Source organism: Ambystoma mexicanum, chromosome 7p (genome assembly GCF_040938575.1).
Source record: "Ambystoma mexicanum isolate Mex_15411 chromosome 7p, UKY_AmexF1_1, whole genome shotgun sequence".
NCBI classification, from domain to species: domain Eukaryota; kingdom Metazoa; phylum Chordata; class Amphibia; order Caudata; family Ambystomatidae; genus Ambystoma; species Ambystoma mexicanum.
The window spans coordinates 945929901-945952797 of NC_090939.1; the positions used below are offsets into that span (position 1 = coordinate 945929901).

The 22897-nt window shown below is 42.3% G+C and overlaps 1 protein-coding gene across 1 annotated transcript in view; it reads left to right on the forward strand.

Annotated features, from left to right (window-relative positions):
• The first annotated feature begins 282 nt into the window (after positions 1-282).
• Positions 283-22897, forward strand: part of KLHL15 (kelch like family member 15) — a 151610-nt gene continuing 128995 nt past the window's right edge. Inside the window, exon 1 of the mRNA XM_069637282.1 lies at positions 283-516. The gene's annotated coding sequence lies outside the window, so the exon portion shown is untranslated. The remainder of the gene's footprint in view (positions 517-22897) is intronic.

Here is a 22897-nt window from a genome sequence, read left to right on the forward strand (position 1 = left end):
AATAGCGTTTGCTGTGTTAACAAGCTTTCTGTATTTTAATGTAGTGAAGATTTTATTTCAAGGGTACCGTGGGGGTAGGTGGGAATATTTTGTATGCCGCTGCGCCATTCAGACAGTACAGCTGGAGTAAGCTGAATGTAGACAAATAAAATACATTAATCGTGAATTTTTTTAATGTTCTGTTAAACTTTATTGATATTGCGGCCCTGTACAAACCTGACAATCAGTCTCACTGAGCATACAGGATCCCTTCCTGAAGTTCTAGTCTCCGTCCGGTGTAATTGGCGCCGGAAGTGACGTATATCTGCTCAATATGGCAGCTGCAGCAGAGCTGGGCTGGGGATGTAAACAAGTGGTGCCCAGTGGCCTCGCCTAGCTCCGGCATGAGGCTAGCTAACCCAAGGGCATTGAGGAGTGGAGGAAGCCGGAGGCGCCCGCCGCCCACAGCCCCCTGCGTGTCCTGAGACAACGGTGGCCCCACCAACACATGCTTTGCACCCGCAGCGCTGCGGAAAGGTAAGTGCAGCTCACTGGCCTGGTGCTCTTTTCAGGAAAAATATGCCCATTTGAACATATTGTAACACTCTTCAGAGTTATTTACTGATTGTTCTGATCTTTGATACTGCGAGGCAGACTGGTGGCGAGTAATACTGGTGGTCCGCTGCACGTGTATTAGCAGAATCAGGGTGCTGTCATCCAAGTGGGTCTTTACTCCAGGTAGTGTGTTACGAATTTCGACTTCAGGGTTCACGAGGGCAGATAACATAGCTATTGTTATGAGTCGGCAGCAGAATATTGATGGTGGCACCCGGGCACAGTGACACTAGTGGCACCCTCGCTTTTCCCCAGTTTTTCGTGTCAGTTGCAGATGGATATTGAGAGAGGCAAACATGTCCTAACTGCACTTCCCGGGGAGATAGTTCCCAATTCACCCATGTAGCTGATACGGGTGTCTTTAACTCTTTTTTTCTTTTAGCCACTACCAATTGTACTGGCTATCAGAATCCCGTACTTGTTTTTCCTTCTTGGAATGAATTTTTTTTTTAAATGAAGAAGTCGGAATGGGGGTGCCCTGTAACAACTCGATAGTGAGGTTGTTGTACAATATATCAACGAGTTGATTGTTATGCAGATAGTTATTTTGGCCAACAAGCAATGTAGTCATGTTTGCTTCTCCAACTACAGTCTGTGGCTGTTGAGTAGGTACTAGATATCCTGAATTTTCACAGCCATACCGCTCTTTAGATATATGCATACGCATATCTTGTCCCTTATTCTAAAAATAGCCGGCATCGATGATTACCCACAAGATACAATCTTTAACAAATTACTCGTAATTTCCAGTTGTATTATTCTGCCGTTATTCCAAGGTCAATCATGTCAAATAGAAACAAAAATACACGCTTTTAAGAAGTTGTGTTGTAATATTTTGAGGTTTGACCAGGAGGTGGATGGTATTAGGCTGTGTAATTTGGTTGACCAGATAAGATGATTTAAAAAAAAATAAAATAAAACGGCAACGGAGCAGGCCAACAATAAAAGTAGCACTTATATTTCACAATGACCGCCAACACTAAACAACTTAAGCCATAAGGACGGGGGAGTGGGGGGAAGGTGAGTGGCTGTTCTGTCATTCCCCTGGCTCTAAACCAGTAGTCTTAAAACTTAAAGCAGGGACCACCAATGGCAACAACGTGTTTGTCTGGCCCCTGCCCCCACCCCATCTAACGAGGAGGCTACCGCATGGAGATGGGTGGGGGTCGCACACATGCATGCCATCATATCTATTGTTTTATGTGCCTTAGGTTAAAGTAACCTTTTACACAGCAGTCAAAGTAAAAGAAATTAAGATTTAAAATATTTCACAATATTATATCAAGAAAATCCGTAATAAAACGTACAATCTTATCAACATTAAAAGAACGTTGTCCTATCCGTAAATACATGTCCATAAAAATATAAATTCTTGATCGGATTTAAAATAAATACAGGTCTTGGTCTTGTTACGATCAGTGATCCTTTTCCATATCTGATATGCACGCTAGATATTACCAAATAGACCGCTGAGTACACAGCGGACCAAAATTGATCAGTCATCACCCTATGCAAGCTAGTAAGCACACTTTTTTATATCCCAGATAATAACAATAGGATGATAACGTCAGACAAGAAGTTAATGTGTCTTGCTGTTTCAATTTCATTTATACAGAAACCTTTTCTCTCCTCAAAGGAAATACCTTACCAATACCCGGTAATTTACTGGGTAGGCAGTACATTAAAACGGAGGCAAGGCAAGAAACGTCTGAGATCTTCATCACAGTATTCAAGCAGATAACTGTGAGTTTTGCTGAGCGCGAAACTGTGTCACAAACACTTTATCGTTTCTTAGTGTAGATTATCATGATTCTTAATCGGGTCCTATTCCAGGTCTTTGCTTTTAACTTTGCAAAATACGGTGGAAAAGTAGAATGTTCTAACAAGGAGTAGCCCACCCAATGCTCTGGAGAAATATTGTAACCATCCTTTTGAGTGCAAGGAAGTCCAGGTTGCTATGATGCTTCCTAAAATCGGCTGCTATGAGAGACATTAAGGTGCCTTCTGTATTTTTTAAGCACATACTCTTAAAAAATATAATTTACAGAATTGTACTCTCAAGAGTTAACAGCAAGGTAATTCACATCCTGGATTGCTTCTATAGGAACACCAACATTTTACTGTTGACCCCACCCCGCCCCCCAAGGTTGTAATGCGGACCCCCCGAGGCTGTTGTGTTCCGCCAACAATCGGCTTGACATCTGAAGTAATGGTCAATGGGGGGTTTTCAGGGAAACCATGACCACTATATTTTAGTTTTGGGAGAAACGTAAAACATCACACAAGAAATGATTGTTGCGCACAGTTTTTCACAAAGATATGCAGGAAGACACATTAGCAGACCAGGAGTTCTTAGATGTCACTGTTGACACAGATCCACATGAGTGCCAGGACATCGACTGCAATGACAACTGCATTCCTTCAGCAGATGACCTACTCACCAACGGAAGACCATTTTCATTACTCAGACCTCCTACTGAGGACAGCTGAGCATTTTGAATTGGCTTCTTGATGAGGATTCAGACTTCAAGATGTTCAAGGAAAAAAAGAAAACCTTTTCACACTGCATTCCTCTACTAGCAGCAATTGGAAAATTTATCTAACCAATCGAAGTCTCCACCAAGTCCGTACATCCGAGGGTGGACAGAAATGTAAACCTGCAAATACTGACCCCATTAAACCTTAGAGGGCCCTGACCATGGATTCTTTAGTGGACAGTAAGGCTAGAAAAAGAGCCAATGCATCATATGTCTACCAGAGAGGGTGCACTCTGGTTAAGGAAAGTAGATGCATACATGCTTTTGGACAAAGAACTGCTACCTTGGTTGCAAACAGTGTTGGAATTGCCAATGCGACAGCCCTAATGTCTAGGTACAACCACATGTTTCGAAATTGAGCAGAGCTCAGAGCGATCTAGTTCCTGCTTGTATCCTAGAAGAGCCTGGTTAGCTTGGCACCAACATATACCATACGCTACTCTTGGCTCCCCAGGCCCACTGTCTGATGCCGGAAGAACACAATTGAGAGTTTCGTACAATCTATAAATAAACATTGACACACCTATGACATTTAATCAATTTCGCAAATAACATACAATATAATACATTTAATCACTTCCTCACAAAAGGAACAATCGTTAGCATGTGCTCATCTACTAAGAATAGTTTAAAACTGTCTTTCATATCTTTTAAGTCGCTTTAACATAATTACATATATCGCCTATAAAATTGATTTAATTACAGTTCATTAGGAGAGACCTTGCTTCTGTTGTAGTCACGTTATAACACATTTGTAACAAATGATTCCTAAGCCGCTACCTCCTGAGGTCCATCAACATAAAATGCAATAGGTCGTTGTTTGGCACTTGAGCACTTGCCAAGCCAATTCACACAACCCTCAATGTTAAAGACATTCGTTCTTATTAAAATGAGCGTCCTATGTTCAGGGAACTTCAGTTTAATTACTGTAGGGGCCATACAGCGTAAATCCACAAAAAATGTCAATGAACTCAAATTGCATATACGCTTCAGTACAAAAGTATGGTGTAACATTGTTTTGCACAGTCACACGGAGAATCCCCTCTTTGTTATGCGGTAGCTATCAACATTTCTCTTAAAGGAATCACTGTTGATGTTTACTTCATTTGTAAATCACAATGCAGTGTTATATAAATGTTTTTGTTAAGGTAATATGCAAAGAAACTTTAAATGGCTTATATACACAAACCACAAAACTGTCAGTTGGCAAGTTTTAGAAATCTTGTTGCACTGCCAAACTGCAAAAATACCAAACACACTGTCTCTACTGTGCAAAAATATATTTATTGTTGGCAGATTTCAGTTAAAAAGCCTACTATCCAGCATGGATTTACAAACACTGATGTTCCATCTGGCCCGGCATCACTGTGCCACGCGTTCCGTCTCTCTAGTGAGACTTTCGTCAGGCAAACATTGTTACTTTGTTTCAAGCTGTTATTTATCCCTTTGATGTAAGTGTGCCGTCTGACTCCTTACTAAAGTCATGTGACTCAAGCATATGCCTTTCTACAAACGGAACCATAGTGGCGGCCATTTTAACATGGTTAAGTATTCGTTATAGGCAATACATTTTATATATTCTGATTATCTCGAAACCTTTCAATACATTCGGCGCTTTCAACATGATACATTTTTTTAACCAATTTCTTTATACAATGTGACTTTTCTTAACCAATGTCCAAAATTTTAAAATGTCTAAATGTGTCCTATTTTCACAAATCTGTGGCTCATCCCAAATGGATATTTTTGAAGGACGAGTCTATATTTTTTTTGTTTTTAAACTTTATTTAAGTTCAGCATACAGTAACATTACACTCTTTTTTTTTAAATTTATTTTTTCAAGCAGTAGCATCCACACAGACTTACTTTTTAGTGTTACCCTTTCCCCACACCGTGTTATACTTGTGCAGGTTCATCATTAACGCTTTCCCCCACACCCAAACAAATATGTTCTGAATTCTGCCCGCCCAGATATCTTTAGGTCGCGACGACTGGGGCACTCAAGTATATACAATTCTTCGTTAACATGTATCCATGCTGCCGGTTCATTAAACCATTCGTTACTTCTCGGAGGAGAAGTGGATTTCCTTTTTTTTTTTTCCAATATCCATCTTTTGGCCACTATACAACCAATGTTAAGCTGGGCTCTAAGACTTACTCAGTTTACCCTGCCACATCCAAAACATAGCTGATAACGGGGACATTTGTATCTGTTCATCCGCCATGTCCACTAATGCTGCATAGATTGCCCCCCAATATTGTGCGAGCACCGGACAACTCAAAAACATGTGCATTGTGCCCGCCAACTCTGACCCACACATACATACACCATTACCATTCTTATTTTTGGGAGTTTGCAAGGGGTGTAGTGTAACACATATAGTATTTTATATTGGATCAATTTGAGACGCGTATTCATGGATACCTCTTTAATGGGAGACCACTGTTCGTCTGACAGTGCAAGATTTAACTTGATGTCCCATTTTTCCCGTGAGCGTTCTGTTCTCTGGGGGTATTCATCAGTATTTCCCTATATAATGTGGCTAATGTATGGCAACACCTTGCTGAGCTCGCTATGTATGACAGTTTGGTTTCAGAGGGTTCAATTGGGTATCCTGAACATGCGGTCCTAGCGGCTGCACTCATTCTGTAATATTGCAAGACATCTAATGGTGTTAATATGTGTTTGCTTCTACAGTTGTCTCCTCGAGGTTCCCATCAGTTTAATTGTCGAGTTCTTTTGGATTCCATAGATTGGAGCCAACGATAGTATGGAGTCCGGATTTTCAGTCTAATAAATGTTTCCATGCGCGTCTCGTGCAGGCCACTGGGTCCATTCGACAGTCCTCTTTGTATGACCCATCTAGTATTAATGTCGTATCCACGTTTCCCGCTGCCTTCCTTTCAAAGTTGACATGTGGTGGAGCCGTACCATTCTCATACCAGTAGGTAGTATGTTGAGCTTGGGCCGCTAGATTAGGCCCGTTGAACCCGCCCAGGGCATAAGGGCGAGCCATATATATGCACCACATTATTTATTTTTCCGGATTGTGCCGGAGTGCCAAAGAAAACGGGATAGTCTCTTTGTGTAGATCTGAAAAAAATGTCTTCCCAGCCAAATAGAAGCATTTACGAAAGTATAAAGCATCTCGGGGAGCAGTATCATTTTAATCAAGGCCATCCTACCCGCCAAGGACATGGGAACCAGAGCTCAGCTCGCCAATTTATTATCTGTGTATTTTGGAAACGGGTATAATTGTATGCCACAAGAGTTTTTGTCTCTGGTTATCGTAACCCCTAAGAATGTAAGCTTATCGTGAGACCACTTTAGTTGTGACTGTATATTGGGTTGTGGAGTGCAGTCCGTCCGTAAGGGGAAATATTTCTGATTTACCATAAACCTGGATTACAAACCAGAGTAATGTCTTGCATTATCAGATCCAGGTTGTGCTGTGGGTTTCTAACGTACAGTAACACATTGTCTTGTATATACCTTTTTGTTACGGTGTCGTGATCTAATAACATTTGCCATGGGTTCTATAGCCAAGGCGAATATCATGGTGAAAGGGGGCACCCCTGCCGGGTTCCTCTACACAATTCAAATGGCGCAGATTGGGTATTATTAGTGCGCACGCTTGCCATGGGTTTCTTATAGAGTAACTTAAAATAATTTGTTTTTCCCCAGGCTGCATTTCTCCAAGACAGTAAATAAAAAGGGCCACAACACCATGCCAAAAGCTTTTGGAGCGTCTGTAGCCACAGCTACTGCTTTTGCTGTCGGTGATATACCTGCAATAAGATTAAACAGTCCTCTCACACTAAGTGATGTTAAATCTGGCCTGATCATGGTGGATCAAGGCTGGCATAAGGGGGAAGTAATCTATTTGCCAGGGCTTTGGTGAATAATTTAGTGTTCATGTTCATTAGTGAAGGCAGTCTGTAGGATTCCTGGGCTTAAGTAGTACTATGACTGCCTCACGTAGGGATGTTGGTAGTTGGCCATGTTTAATCGACTCTTCCCAGTTTCAATAGCGGCGATATCGGAGCACTGTACTCCATAAAATAAATTCTGCTGTAAGCCCATCTGGTCCAGGTGATTTGTTTTTAGGTAATTATTTAATTACTTGCATCAATTCAGCCGTTGACAATTGGGTACTGAGAAAGGGTCTCTAGTTCGGGAAACAGCAAGGACATGGGGATATCTTTTAAAAGGTCATTATTTCGTTTTCATCTGATTCCATGTGCTCACTATATAGAGCTGTGTAAAATCTTGTGAACACACTGTTAAAGCCTGGTCAGTGTATTTCATCATTTGGTTCTTTCACAGCGACTATATAGTTATGCCCCCTACCCCCTCCTGTTTCACCAGATTGGCCAACGTTCTTCCCGGTCTGTCCCCGCCTCCCCATATTTCCTGGCCGCAGCTGGTTTAGCGAAATATTGTATCTCCCTATCTGCGAGTTGCCTGAAGGTGTTTAAGTGCTCCTGGATATCTAACGGAGAGTTCCGGTCGAATGTCGCACTATGTTGTCTTTCTAGCGGTTTTAATGTGTGTTCACAATACCACAACTCACTCGGTATGGTGTGTAGTGCGCCTATTTCCCGTGACAGCGCCATCCCTCTTAAATGCCTGCCACAGAGTACTGTATCAAACTGTGCCATTGTCATTGGTCAGAAAAGTATGGATGTCGTCTTCGATATCTGTCCTGAAGACAAGGGGGGTGGGGAGGTCATTACGAGTATGGAGGTAGACATGCTGCTATTAGCGCCATGGCTACCCCCATACCACATACTGGGTCTGGGATCCCTGAATGGGGAAATATCTGGCCATTCCAACCTTGGAGGACCCGGTATTTCCCCATTCAGGGAACCCATCCCCATTTGAGCCCCATAGGGCTCAATGGGGAGGGAGCTAACAACGGGCCCGTTACCGTTAGTAGCTCCTTGGTCCTTTAGCGGCTCCCACTAAGGGCACCTGGTAAAACCAGCTGCCCTTAGCGGGACCCGCTAAAGGACCTTGTAATGCGGCGGTAAGGTGTTAACGGCACCAGCACTGTTAACCCCTTACCGCCAGCCTCGGAATGAGGCCCAAGGTCTTGCAGCGCTGCAGATTTAAACCTCCATATACGCCAGTGACGCAGTGTCATGCCCCAATCTAGGGAGATCATAATTGGAGAGGGATCTGAGTATGTTCGCAGGTTTATATCGGTTTCCGTTACATGACCTAAGTGGTCAGACCCATAGAACATGTCTATCCTGGACGCCATGTCATGTAGTAGTATGTGTAGCCTCTCTCTGCTGGATGCAGTGTTACGCCACATGTCCAATAAGTATAACCTTTCAGTTATGCTAAGTATTTAGTCGTAACTTTCGACAGTGGTCTGGTCCTGGAGTATGTGCGTTCTAGGGTGAGATCTAGATTGGTATTCAGATCACCTCCCCATATCACCGCCATGGGCATGTCGGATGTTATCAAGTCCGCTATTGTATCATATGACCCAGGGTCATCAATATTGGGTCCATAGGTGTTTACTAACAGCACCATTCTGTTAAGTTTCTCATGCAGAATGACGTGTGTGTGTATCTGGATAAAGGCCGTTCCCTTATGTACCAGAATTGGTACAACCTCTAGATTGTGTAGAAAACGCAGTATATCTTTTTGGGCCCCAACTGGCTGCCATGCTGATATTGCCTGCTCCCATAGTATGTGTCTTTTGAAGAAACAAATGTATGCCTTTATCTTTAGTCGTGTAGACTGCAATTCTCCTTGCTTTGGTGTAGTTCCCTAGCGCCGGTACGTTTCAGCTCATAAACCTAATCATCTCCAGGGTGTTTTAAGAGAATGACACCTGACCAGCATCTGTGTAAGTGTTGTTGTACCACAAGTATATCTACCTTTTTATTCATGTATGTCGCTGAACATTTATACCCTGCCCCCCACAACTTGTCTCCACCGTCCCAATCGGGGCCTCCGGAGGTCTGATATATGGGTAGCCTGCCTTCATGATTACCTAACCATGTTGCTAGCTTCAAGCCGTTGTCACAGTGAAAGCTAAATAAAAGTCAAAGCCTCCTCAATCCTCTCAGGCAAAGTGTTCCCATCAAGCATTTGTGGCGGTGATCTTGACGGCTCGCTTCTACTTGCCACCCCATCTTTAGGAACTGTCGGTATATTGACCTCAATGAAGTTCATAGCTTCCTCCGGAAGAGTTAAACAAAAAAATAAAATAAAATAAAAAAAAGTGCCTTCACCCGGTATATGATCCGTAGGCGTGCTGGATATAACATTACATAGGAGATGGCCCTTTCCTATAGCATTCGCTTCACAGCTACAAAGGATCTGCGCTCTTGCTGGACTGCCAGGGAGAAGTCTGGATATAGATTCATAACTACGTCAACTCGTAGTTTACTTTTCTCCCTGGCGAGACGCAATGCTGTCGTAATTTCTATAATTAATTTCGCTATTATGGCCCTGGAGGGAGCACCAGGTTTACAGTGAGCCGGTGGTGTTCTACGAGCCTTCTCCACGAGCAGCATTGAGGAGAAACTGTTATCCAAGTAGTTCTTTCAACAGGTTTTCAATAGTCCCTCCTTCCATGGATCTACTGCCAAAATCCTCAGGTAGTCCTATTATACGGATAGTGCTTCTCCGTGACTCCAAATCCTCGCATTTTTACAGCACTCTTTTCAGGTCAGTAGTAACCTTCGACATTTGGATTTTTAGGGTACTCGTATAATCTTCCAATCTGTCCTTGCGCCTCAGTCATTCTGGAGCTCACTCTTTCCGTTTTGCCATTGAGCGTATTGATGATGGACGTAATCCCATCCAGTTTGTCGTTCATACATAGAGGCAAAGCCAGCCTGCATACTGTCCAATGCTTGTTTTAAGATTCAGCGGGTCGGCGGAAGGCTGACTGGTGGCCATAACTGTCTGTGTTGCAGTAACGTTATCGGTACGGTGAGGGTTGGACTGTCCGGCTAAGGCATCCAAATGATTCTGCTTCTTATGTCCTCCCCCTTTGGGCATTGTTCACATACTTTTCTTTTCTGTTAGCAGACTCCATACCATCAAGGTAATTTGTGTTGTGATGGTAATGATTAACAATAAAGTTCATGTGGTTTATAGTCATAATATCTAAAAAATAATGTCGAATTACAAAAATGTCGAATTCAAAAATGTCAAACACATACATATAATAGAAAAAGTCATTAATTCGAACATAAAATGTCGGAAAAAAAATCGAAAAACCAATGTTAAAATAACTGTAAAATGTCACACATACTAACGTTTTTTTATTGGGGGGGGGGTCCCCCCAACCCTCCACTCCTCCCCATCCCCCCAACACCCCCCATGGATATACCTTTAATTTTTTTAAAAAAGTATTTAATAAAACATTAATTAATTATTTAAAAAACCCATCCCAAACCCCTACCCACCATGGATATACCTTTAACCATTTAAAAAAAATTATGTTTTATAAACTATAATTAATTATTTATTTTAACATTAATTCGAAAAAATAGCGAAATAAATTCGACATTTTTGTAATTCGACATTTTTATTTTCGACATTTCTTTTTCGACATTTTGACTTTCGAAAATATTGCATTCGATATTATGACTGGACACCAGTTCATGTCTCAATGTTCTGTCACGCTTCTATCCCAGTTCAGCTTGGTTTGCCACATTTATTATATAAATGTGATATAGGCACTATATTCTGTCTTAGTTGCAGCCCAGTTGTTGTATTGTGCAGTCTTGATCTGTGTGTTTATTCCGGATGATACCCGATTACTTCTAAGGCCAACCCTCGCCTGCTGGTAATCAAAGGCTGCCCAGAAATGTGATCCACAGTGCTATTCCTAGGTGTAAATAGCAAGTATATGCATCCACTACCGAATTACTGGGAATAATCCAAGTACTTGTGCATAGATAACTGCTGTGGGCCTGACAGTAGGATCTTGAGGACTCGGTGCTGTTTTCAAAGCTCACTGCTACACATCACTGACCACATCTGAGGCTCAGCTGTCCTGATCCCTCACTGGCCGCTTGGCGCAATGTCGTCCGTCTCTTCCCCACTGCGTATTGCAGGTACAGGAAAGCACACAAGCTCAAGCCCCCCGGTGCTCCAGCATGGTGGTCGTGCAAACTTAGGCCTTCCCCAGCGACCTCTCACCGCATCGCATCCTGCTGGCTATCCTGAATCAGTTTGCAGCAAGTCTTCTCCCTCTGCATACACCGGCATGCGTGTCGGGAAGGGCTTTGCAGACACTGCACTGTGCAATCGACGTTGCCAGCAGCTTACCCCACACAGGTAGTGTCACTGGACGTTGGTTGTCGCTGCATACAGGCAAGCTGTTTCCTACGCGCCCGCCCGTCTTGTCCTGCCTCGATCTTTGGCTTGTGACTGCCCGTTCTTCCAATGCCCCAGGGCCATCTTCCGGGCTGCCGTTTTCCGGAGCTACAACAGGACACTGTCTCGTACTTGCTCAGCATGAGGAGTATCTCTTCCTCCAGCCACAAATGGGGTTATAACATCGTTTTCCACCTGGAAAGGGGGGTTTTAATCAAGCTCATCCGGCGGTTCCCATGGAGGATCAGCAAGTTGCAGCCATCATGAGGCTGCTCAACAGCGCCCCCGAAGGACTCTAATGCAGTTTATATACATTACGTTCCAGTGAGCAAACGGCTAGTTCCTTTAAACATTCTGCTCAATTGTTTCATTTCTAAAACACGCAAATGCTTTTATATTTAAATAAGGAGATATATTATAATCCTAAAAAATTCTGCCCAAGTGGGCTACGCTTCTACATTGTGCAAAATCCTCAACCTCTATCTTTTTTATAATCTCATACAACCTTATAAAACATTGTCGTCTTATTGAGCAGTTATCACTTAATGACTCTTCTAGTTGATATTATTCAATGCAACTCATATTTATATATTGTTATATTGATCTAGGTGACAATAGTATGTTCTGTTTATATTAACACCTCGTCATTTATATAGATGTTTCGCTAACTCTTCATCCGAGTTATGGCCATTAAGTTTCAGTATTATATTCTATAATCAACCAAGGTTCCAATTTTATAAAGCATCTTTCTCTATTTCCTTTTTCTCAGGTACATGCAACAATGCAAATAATCTTATTAATGTTGCATGAGCATTGTGACTTTCAGCAAAATGAACAGCAAGAGGGTAGTTGTCATCCCTATTCTTGATTGCCCTTTAGTGCTGCAGAATCCTCACTTTCAACATACATATAGTTGAACCAATATACAGCATATCAGAGGGACAACCAATGGCATAAACCACATATCTGGGTAAACTATCTATTTGATATACAATTTTATTTTGTTTTGTTTCATGCCGTATTTAACCATAGTGTTTGGTTCAGGATTACAAACACTTTACATCCTTTACGTTTATCGAATACTTTTTTTAACTGGAATTCTATTTAACCATTCTCTTCCATTTTTGTTTTTCTTGTTTCAGAGCACTTGGGGGAAATTATATTCTTTAATGATTTTGCTCTGGAAAGAGTTATGTTTCGTCTCTCTCACAATAGATGATCTAAATCTTTAGCTGTTAAATATATTTTTGCACAGTAGAGACAGAGTGCTTGGACATTTTGAATTGTTGCAGTTTGGCAGTATAAGATTATGTCTAAAACCTGCGAACTGACAGTCTTTTTGTGTTTGTGTTAACGTTTATCCTTTACTGTGTCCGTAGGCACCTGTTGAGACCGTGCACCTTTTGAAAAGGAGAATCTATATTTTTTTGTATCTATATAGGCAGGAACTACCTTGGTTAAGGGCTAAGTGCAGAGAACCCCAAATTGAACTTACACATGAGCTGCAAATACTACTGTTCTGTCTATATGTTCCTGTCTGCTTCAAATGTCACTTTTGGCTAAAGAATTGAAAATATAGGGGGCAGTAAAAGGCCTCGCTGTCTTTGTGCTAGAGGTGTTTCCCTACCTAAACCAAAAACGATGGATCAGGGTTTCCAAAACAAAACCGCCCTGTGTCAAAAACGCTATTCTGACCTTTGCATTCTAATGAAATTAATCTTAAGGTGAAAAGGTTAATGTCTTTGTTCTTCAGAGTTTCAAACGTGTGCAAAAAGAAATACATTGTATGAATATAGTTCCTTAATCCAGAGGGTGTCGCCCATCCCTGGATTCTTCACAATTTCTTGACCATAACTCTCTTTTCACTTCCTCTTCTTCAAAATCAAAGACACTACTATGTCTTTCTCTGGCCTTTAGATTGTCAGGCTAGTTGGTATACTCTCCTGCCAGGGTTTTCTGTTTCTCTGGTTTCACCCACTTGGGTTTGCTTGACAGGGCTTATTTCACTCACTTGCAACTGCTTGTTATGCTCTCCTGCCAGGACTTCTTGTAATTGTCTGTTTCTGTGACTCCCGTCTTTGATAGTTTCACATTGGCTTTCTCAGGTAATTTCTTGGTTTCATACTCTTATTTCCTCATTGGTGTTTTGCTCACACTTCTAGTCATTCACCATTTTAGCATTGTGGGTTAATGTGCATTGTTCATTAAAGATTCTCTCCTGAGGCAAACCTGCTTTTAACTTCTTACTTTCAGTATCAAGAAATGTCTTCCATTCATCCAATGTGCATTGTTCAATGTTTAACATGCAGCGTGTTTAACAGTAAGCCCCGGTGCTCCTTTCATCCCAGCGTGTACTCGCTGTCTCTTCGTGGCACCTCCTACTCTGCCTGCGGCTTGCCTAGGACAGCCACTGGTCTCTCTCCTTTTCGCTGCTCTGCTTTCGGTTTCCATGTCTCTCAAAGTGCTGGCTGGGCTTCTCTCCTCGTGGCTTCCTGGTAAGCTTCTTTTTGCATTCTTCCACCAGCGAACGCACAGCAACACTGTTCTCACGTTTCGTGTTCCTGCATGAAAGCTTCTATGCGTCTTCCCGTTCTGCTCACTGCGTGAGCTGGTTGACTCCCATGTGTTTCTTTCGGTCCTCCGGACTCTCGAAGAGCTGCAGCCCACTTCCACCATTTCTTCTTGGGATCTTCTTTTAAACATCTGAGGCACAGGTGTATGCTGACAACAACTAGAGGGTTACCTGTGATCAGGGCTTCCTCTGATCTGCATTCCTCTTCTTCGTAGTGCAAAGGGGTTTCTGGTAATGGTAGTTTCTTTTGACCAACTTGCACGAAAACACTGTAGGAAAGGTTTCAACATGTTTTGAGAAGTCCATGTTTGAGAACTGTTCTGGAGATTTGTTTGAGAAAAATTCAGCACTACTTTGGGGGAGCAGGGAAGGAACCACAATAGGCCATTCAGATGTTGTGTATGGGATGGGAGATTCATCCCCACCACCCCCCCTGACCATATAGTCATCCCTATGGTCAGGACCAGGCGACAGCTGTCGTCTCCTGGTCGCACAGGGAGAGGCCACCGCTGGGGAAAGTGACTATTCCTTCGGATTCATCACAGATTCTCAATGTTATTGTTCTATATATCTTGGAAGCATCCTTGAGTAGGATTGTTGCTTGAACTATGCCTTAAATGGACCCATCTTCAGAGTATAGATATGATATAATCTGCTCATGGATCCCTAGAAAGTAGGTATCCTATGCTTGACATCTGTAGTGCTATTGCACTATTTGAATCTTCAGCACAGCAATCCTTGATTTCAAACAAGACTTGCTTGGCCGAAGAATCGTCGATGACCTCATTAGGCTCATATACTAGCATAGATCTCTGTAAATATCCTAGTAGCACGGGGCAGTGTGTATTTAATGCTCTGTGTCTCTCCCCCTTTTGCATAGATGGGTGGAAGGGCTATCTGGCGTGCTCTGCAGACTGTGGTAAAAATCGCAATTTTTTTCAGATCTAACTTTTTACATTTATTTTTTGTATACCACCATTAGGGACATGCTTCACATCTAAACCCTTATTCTTCAACGGAGCCACAAACCTTTAAAACTATGGGCATTTAATATTTAGTAATAAAGCCTGTACTGCACAATTTGTGATATTCCAGATTTTAAAAAAACTCGGAAAAAAATGTGCATACTACTGGGATCTTAATGCTACAGGCTTCTAACATGAACTGCAATACAATCTGACATACTTGGCAATAGACCTAGTGCCTTCCTTTAAAAAAAGATGCGGTCCAATATAGCACAGTTAATATGACCCCATATTTACTACCATAAAGCAGTGAGGAGTGTACTTTGGCACTTAACACCTTTGCACACTTAACTAATCTGCTGCCACCAAAACTATAGTAAAATCTTATCAGCCGCCCCCCATTCCCTGGATCAACCCGCAGTCTTTTATTTTATAATTTATTAATTTATTTATTTATTTTTCTTTTTCAACTTTCCGAAATGGGGTTTCCAGCTATGGTTTTTGAAGAACAAAAGTAGTTATACGAGTTCATGACTAAAATTGCCTATTTATTAATAGACCATGTTTTATTAATGGCCTTCCCAAAGGCTAGAATTTTGGCCTTTGGGAGATTTAGTTCCAAACCATGCCAAGTCTGAGAGAAAGATGATCAATGAAAGTGGGGCTAGTGGGCAGCCCTGCCTAACACCCTTAACTCTGAAGCACCATTGCTCACACTACTATGAACAGAGGCCATGGTTTTAGAATATAGATGGGATTATTAGCTATAGTAAACTCAGCTTGTGCAGTTTGTGCCAAATAATTGCATGTTCCAGGGAATAAAAGACTTTAGTAAGATCTAAAAAAGCTGCGTATAACTGCACATCTAATTTCAACATATTATTCTAGGCCTATGTGTTAGGCAATGTTTGTATGCAGTACCGTCTGGGACCACAACACACAACTATGACTACAGGTGTAAGCAAAACCAACCTTTGGTATAAGTCTGTACCACACAGTTTTTTTTGTAGCGAGCTGAGCAGCTGCGCAGACAGGCTTATCTCAAGAGGGAATTTGAGCTTGTAAGGGTGTTAGAGGTCTATTATTACAAGTATTCAGATAGACACTTATACTCAAGGTTTCTTGGTAAAACACTTGTTAATTTATTACAGTCATTTAGAAAACATTCACTAGAAGGAGGCAATTACTATCACACGGAAATATAACACAGTACTTTACACTGTCAGGTTGAATCGTTTAAACTACTTTGAAGTAGGAGCAAAATGTCATTCACAGCTTTTGAAGTAGGAGCATAAAGGCATAAATTAATAAAACAAATAATGGAGTTACTATTAAACCGTGCAAATAGTTTGAGTTCACCAGAGGAGTTGATTCAATGCAATAGGTAGGCCAAAGTCAATGGACTAGTGTCTTGTATAGGTAAAAACGGTTCTGGAATTTAAACGGAAAAGTCTTTGCCACGGTTCTCAGAAGTAGTTCACAGAGGAAAGGTTCATATGTCGGGTCACAAGCTGACTAGGCCTGCAAGTTGCCAAAGTTGTACGTACTTTCGCAGTGAGAGGCAAGTTCTCTCGGTTGGGTTTTCACAGTACCTTGAAGAAAAAGATGCAGCCGAAGACTTCTGTTCCTGCAGATCTTGCTGTTACCTCAGTCGTGGGGACAAGAGGGAGTATGTCAGGGACTCCTGCACTGCACAGGGACTGGTCACAAAGCTGGCAAACTGGCAAATCTTTGATTCCGGTAGCTGTCTTAAAGTGCACAAACTGGTGTCCTTCTCCCTGGCTATTTGGTTTCCTGCAGCACTCTGAGGAAAATAAAACCAGCTCTGAGAATGGTGTCCAGGTGGCTTACAAGTTGATTGGTCCTACCAACTCAAAGGGAGAAGTCGTCCTTGAAGGGCTTCTCTGTCGAGATGAACTTGGAGATTTGGATCTTCAGCAGGGCTTCAACGGGCAAACCAATGGTCCAGGAGTTGCAGCAGCCATCCTCTTCCAGCTCGTCTTCGGTTCTTTCGTTCCAGTGGTTGACTCTGCCTTTCAGTCCAAGAAACTTGCCTTTATCCAGTTTCCTCCCTGTCATTCCAGCCTAGCTGCCACTCACCCAGCAGGGTGACCGTCCTTGCTGGACGGTCAGCCAGCCAGCCAGCCAATCACGCCAATCACGTCAGAGTGCATTTGGGTCTCCTAGGAGACTAAGCACAAGGAGTTTTGTGCACCTCCCTCGCTTCTAGCCCAACCCAGACACTCGGGTGCCAGAGGCGTTCAGTCCTGAAGCCTGCCAAAAGCATAGAAACAAAGGGACCAAACCTAGTTTGACGTGCAGAGACAAACTCTAGAAGGGCCTTTCCAAAAAGAAATGGCAAAAGAGGACGGGACCCTTTTAAACAAAGGGTGCTCAAACGCCATCTTGAAAAACATGGCTCCCGCGATTTTTAGCTACCGGTGTACACGGTCGGGAAAAATCATGGTAGTTCGTTGTAAAACCACTGCGTTTCTAGACATAGGCGATACTAGGTAACCCCTCCAGCACTCTATTGTAAGATAGTGTGTGCTGGGTTTAGGAATTAAAAAAGACTAGTAAACATTCTCTGGGAAACAGTAGTTTATCCCAGAGAAGGCATTTAAACCTTGGGACAGCCAGAAAAGGCTTCCCTGTGTCACTGCACTGTGGGTGCTGTGTGAAACACATGAAAAGATGATGCCTATGGAGTGGTCTAAAACTCCATAATCAAAGAACACAAGAGTAAAACGCACATCAAAATACATGGAGTGGGGGGGGGGGGAGGCTTCCACTCTTTTCAGGTAAATAAACCAAGTCCTCAAAATCCAGCAATTTTGCTGTGGGTTTCTAAGGTGAAGGGAATTGGCACATTTATGAGAATTCTCCCTAACACTATGAAAAGGACAAAATGGTGGTCAGTTGTCCCATCTAATCTTAGATAAATACGTTCTTTGCCAATTTTCAAGAAGGCATTAAAGACTTGACTTAAATTCTTGCATTTTCGCTGTCTTGAATATGCAAACATGACCCAGTCCCATCCATAGGAAGCTGGACGTCTGTTTTGCTCCACTGGTTTAGGTTTGTCTTATATGTGCAAATTTGTGCCTGTGGGCCTCTGGCACATTATACATATTAAACTAAAACCCTTCCCGAATCCATCCTGGCAAATGGGCAAGATGTCATTTTCGGACAACCTGGCATTCTGCTGTCCGGCTCAGGCGCTTTACCAATTTTAATGGTTGGAATAGTGGCAACAATCTTTTGGGTGAAAACCATATTCTTTGTGGAATACCTAGACCTCCAAATCAATTGTGACACATCGACTGCCTCATTATACGAAATCTGCTTAAAAGATTCTTGCACACTTTTGGGGGAATTGAAGCTGGTATCCACCCTTGCATTAATGCTGAAACCTAGAGACTGAAGGCTCAAACACTTTTGTATTCTTCCGTACTGTCCTGTCTATCAAATCCCACTGTAGAAATCTACACAATTCTTTAAAAAAGACAAATGTATTGGCTTGTTTTAATGCATGTATTTACCTGCAGGGATGCACTGATCTTAAAAGATCTTGAGTAGCTTCCATTTTGCCTGGAGGCAGTTTGCATCATGACACATTTCCTCTACAGTCTTGAGTGTCGTAGCTTTAGTGTGACTGATTGCTGTTTGGCAAGGGTGTAGTCACGCTGGCATTTTTATTTTTTTAGTGAATACAATTATGCTGGTAATTCCACCTCTGAGGGGGAAATCTGCTGATTAGATTCCCCTTTCATGAGCTCATGCCATAATAGTGCGTACCTGTGTCCTGGTGCATCAGTATCCTGAATTTGCAGCACCTGGTTTACCCATAGCACAGAGCAGATCCATCCCTCCCCAGTGCCCATTTGACAGCCAAGACTCTGCAGCACAGGGGCAGCATTTGATAGTCTCCCCTGTTGTAAAACCCTATAATTGAGTCTACATCCTGGCGGCAGACTAATCTTTACATGTAAGCCATACCTGAGTTAGGGTATGGTGGATGGTATTCTAATTTTTAAAGCCACATCCCATTTTATATCGCACATGTGGCGGCTCCTGTGAGCCAGTTTAGTTGTGACAGGTGATCTGTAGTCTGGCCACACTGGCTGACCCTGCCAAATGACACATCAGGAACCTGAATGGTCATTCCTCTTTGGTTTTCTTTGTGAGGGCAGGCAACACCCTCCGCCAGAGACTGACTCGCAACAGGCAGCTGCCCTGGGCCCAGGCATCAAAGGAGCACACCTGTTCAAAGAGTAGCCTTACACAAGGGTGCTGTATTTCTAAAGGACTTTGTTCCTGGTGAGAATGGTAGGAGGTGGGGTCAGAGTAGACAAGAGGGCTCTGTACAGTGCAGAAAAACGTCCTCCATCTTGGTTCTCTCTGCCTCTCTCTCTCATTCCTGTCCCCTTCCTCTAGAGCAAAGCATTTTGGGTTTGCTGTCGGAGGGAAAAGTCCACTAGCTTTAGTCCAATCACCTACATCCTTTTGTGTTTAAAAGAAGGTGTCTATCCCCACTTCTTTGAATCCTCTTTTGAACTCCAACCTTTCAAGAAGATTTCATTGGACCTCTGGGAGAGTTGATCGTTCCAAATTCCTCTGATAGTGGGGCGAAGACTGAGAATCCAAGGCAGAGAGAAGCTCTGTCCCTAGCTACCCCCTGGGACCAGTGGGGATGAAACTGCTGCTGGATCAATACTAGCCACCCTGCTAGCCTCAGCGGTACCCACGACCTCACCATGTTGAAGGACCCCTGCATTTGTGTGCCCCCCCTTCACCCTCCCTCCCCCCACCTCCCCATGTTTGTGGCAGCACAAGAAAAGGACTCTATTGTGCCTGGATTGGGACACGCAACACCCTGAGAGCAAAGGCAGCTGGGATCCTAGTGTTTTTGCCGTTTCATTGCATGGACCTGTTTTTTCTGTTCAATATCTTTGAACCACCAGGAGCTTCAGGTGGTGGCTTTTGCACTCTCTTATTATTATGATCATTATTTTCCCCAAAATTGCTCTCACCTCGCCAAGAACTACAAGTAGTGGCTATTGGATATTAACTGCCCCCCTGGTCCACTTTTGGGCCCTAGAGACTGGTTAGGTCACCAATTCCTTTTTTGCATCAATGAAACCTAAAGAACATTGTGATTTTTACTTGCCTTCCACCCCTGATTCATTATTGAGTGTTGCATTGTGCCATCTTTGCTTATTCTGTTATTTCTTCGGAGGGTGACTTTTGTGTAGTGGCTTTCTATGAAGTTATTTTTGCAGATGGTGTGTATTAAAGTAGCTCTTTTTTTGTTTGTGTTTTTTTTTTTTTAAAAGGAAAAAAAAATTCTTCTATGGAACCTTGATTGGACATCACCTTTATTTTTGACTGGTGTACTTTTCTGTTTGGATCACTACAAACACACTCACACCCTATTGAAGAGCGTAGCCTTCCCACGTTGCCACAAAAGGCAAAGAAGGTGTATCTATTAACTTCTGTTTCTTAATTGTGCTCGTTTTTTGTTTGTGTTGCCACTTAGTTTGTAGTTTTGCGAGGCCTAAGTGGGCATGTCAGCCTCTAATTTTATAGATCTGCAGGGCAGATTCCAATTTGCCACAATTGGCAATTACATTTGATAGCTCTTCATATCAAGGGTTATTGTCCCTGGCTCATAGGACACTGATTAAATACTTGCCTGCAGCTTGCATAATTATTTTATCCAGCATCTCTTAACTTCTAATCTTAGTCAGTGGATACTTGGGGACTGCTTGCAGGCGTTGGCAGCAAGAGCATCCAAGTCAGGACTATAGGATTATGGCCACTTTCTGTCAGGTTATGACTGTAAAATCACTAATGCTTGGGTAATAAAAATAAGCAAACATTCTTGTCAGAGAGACTCTGCCCCCTGATGTGTAGGTCGCTTTAGGTGGATTGTCACCAACACTGTTCATTGAAAACCTGTCCGTTCTTTGCCTTTTTAGCCACTGGTAGGGAAGGTGACCCAGTAACCAAGGAACTTTCTCCGAGATAATAGAAGATTACCTTTAAAACGTAGGGCACACTACAGCTTGCAAAACAAGGGTGGGGTCTGGGAATCTCTCTACCAGCACGAACACAGCCCAATGACCTACAGTTTGCATTGGCAACTTGGAGTTCAGTGCACACTTTCACTCAACACTACTGTGTTTTTTTGTGTTAGAGCAGATTCACAGGTGGGACAGGCAAAACATGTATTTATTTATTTTTTAAACTGTGCCTAGCTGCCCAGCACCTGCTTCATGTTATGCTTGCTAATCTATGCAAAGCATTTGAATCTAAACTTTCACAAGCTCCAGAAGACCAATATTGTTTTGCCAGTAATAGTCTTTCTGAAGCATGTATATGCTTGGTCACATGTGCCCACCCATCCTCCCCGCAGGAGTGCAACTGGACAGTAAAGAAATGTGTGGAAACATTCCACAACCATTACAAACGACATGCCAGCAAAAACCACAATCTGAGGAATCACTCCTACCTTAACATGTTGGATAAGGATACTGTGACAGGAACACCCTGGATGCCCCTTTTGTTCGACTTTGAAGAAGCAAATGTTATACTGTGAGCCAACCACTACTTGATAGCGGGCTATGCAAAGCGTGTGACTCTTAGCCGATGCAAGCTTCAGAAAGGTTTCTCTTGCAGTTCATTTCCTTATTTCTACCAGTTTCAAATATTTATCTTTCCAATGTCAAATACTTTATTTGTTTCATTGAGATGTGAATGTTTACCTTTGAGTGATCTTCTCTGGTAAATCACCCTCATAGCATAGTTTTTGTTTTGGACCGTTTAAAAAAAAAAAATAAATAATAATCCTAATGCACAAATGAAACGCAATTGAAAAAGGCTGCTGATGCGGTTCGATAACACACTAAAATTGCGTTTACAATAGGCTTGGTGCACTTAAAATGATGGTCATACCTTACTGAGAAGCTTCTAGAAGTCGACCACTAGAGCGGCTCGTGGTCTTGGGTGTGCAGTTTCTATACTGCGTTCTATTCTAGTCCTGAATAGTTGACACCATTGTAAATGCACTATTTAAGCTTAGACCAAAGATTGCGGCTTATCCACCATGGTAGAATTGGCGAGTAGTCATTCATGGTGCCACTCTAGAGTATATCTACACAATGTAATAGGCAACCAAAGTGTAAACGGTCATTACAGAATGTTGCTTGAATATAAAACTTCCTCAACTCGGGTACACATTGGGTTAGAATTTTTTCTTTATCGTTTAATCAATTAACTGTGATGGGAGTGAAAATGGTGGTCTGTTGCATGCACAGTAACAATGATGACAAATCCATTTTAGTAAATGTATTAACAAATACAATCTTGTAGGCAGAATAATCATTTTTGCTACGATTTAGTCACATAACAATTCGGGGAGCAAACGTTGTACTAGCCATTGGTATTTGACTCTTGGCGAGTAAGGAATTGTGTGCTGTGTGTATGTATGCATTTGAGGTGGCATGCTATGCATTTGATGTTTGTATAGCAGCTACTGCATTTGGTATGGCCTTGAAGTGCTGCAGTGGATTAACTCCCTGTCGCAGACTATAGTCTGAGTAGACCAGCAAATTTTAGTGGCTTTAAAAAAAGTTGTTTTTTTTGTTGTTATGGCTGGCTAGTAGCTTGAATTTTTGCCTCCTGTAACATTACTGTGGAACATTAAGGATATTTACATTTGACTAGTAAAGATCGCAGCTTTATGCATCGTCATAGAAATTAAAGAGCAAAGTACCTCTTGCTCAATGAGAATCGCAAATCGACTACAGGGATTTACAGGATTTATTTTTTAGAGGCAATTTATCCAAGTGTCATTTCAAGACGTTGCTGAGCT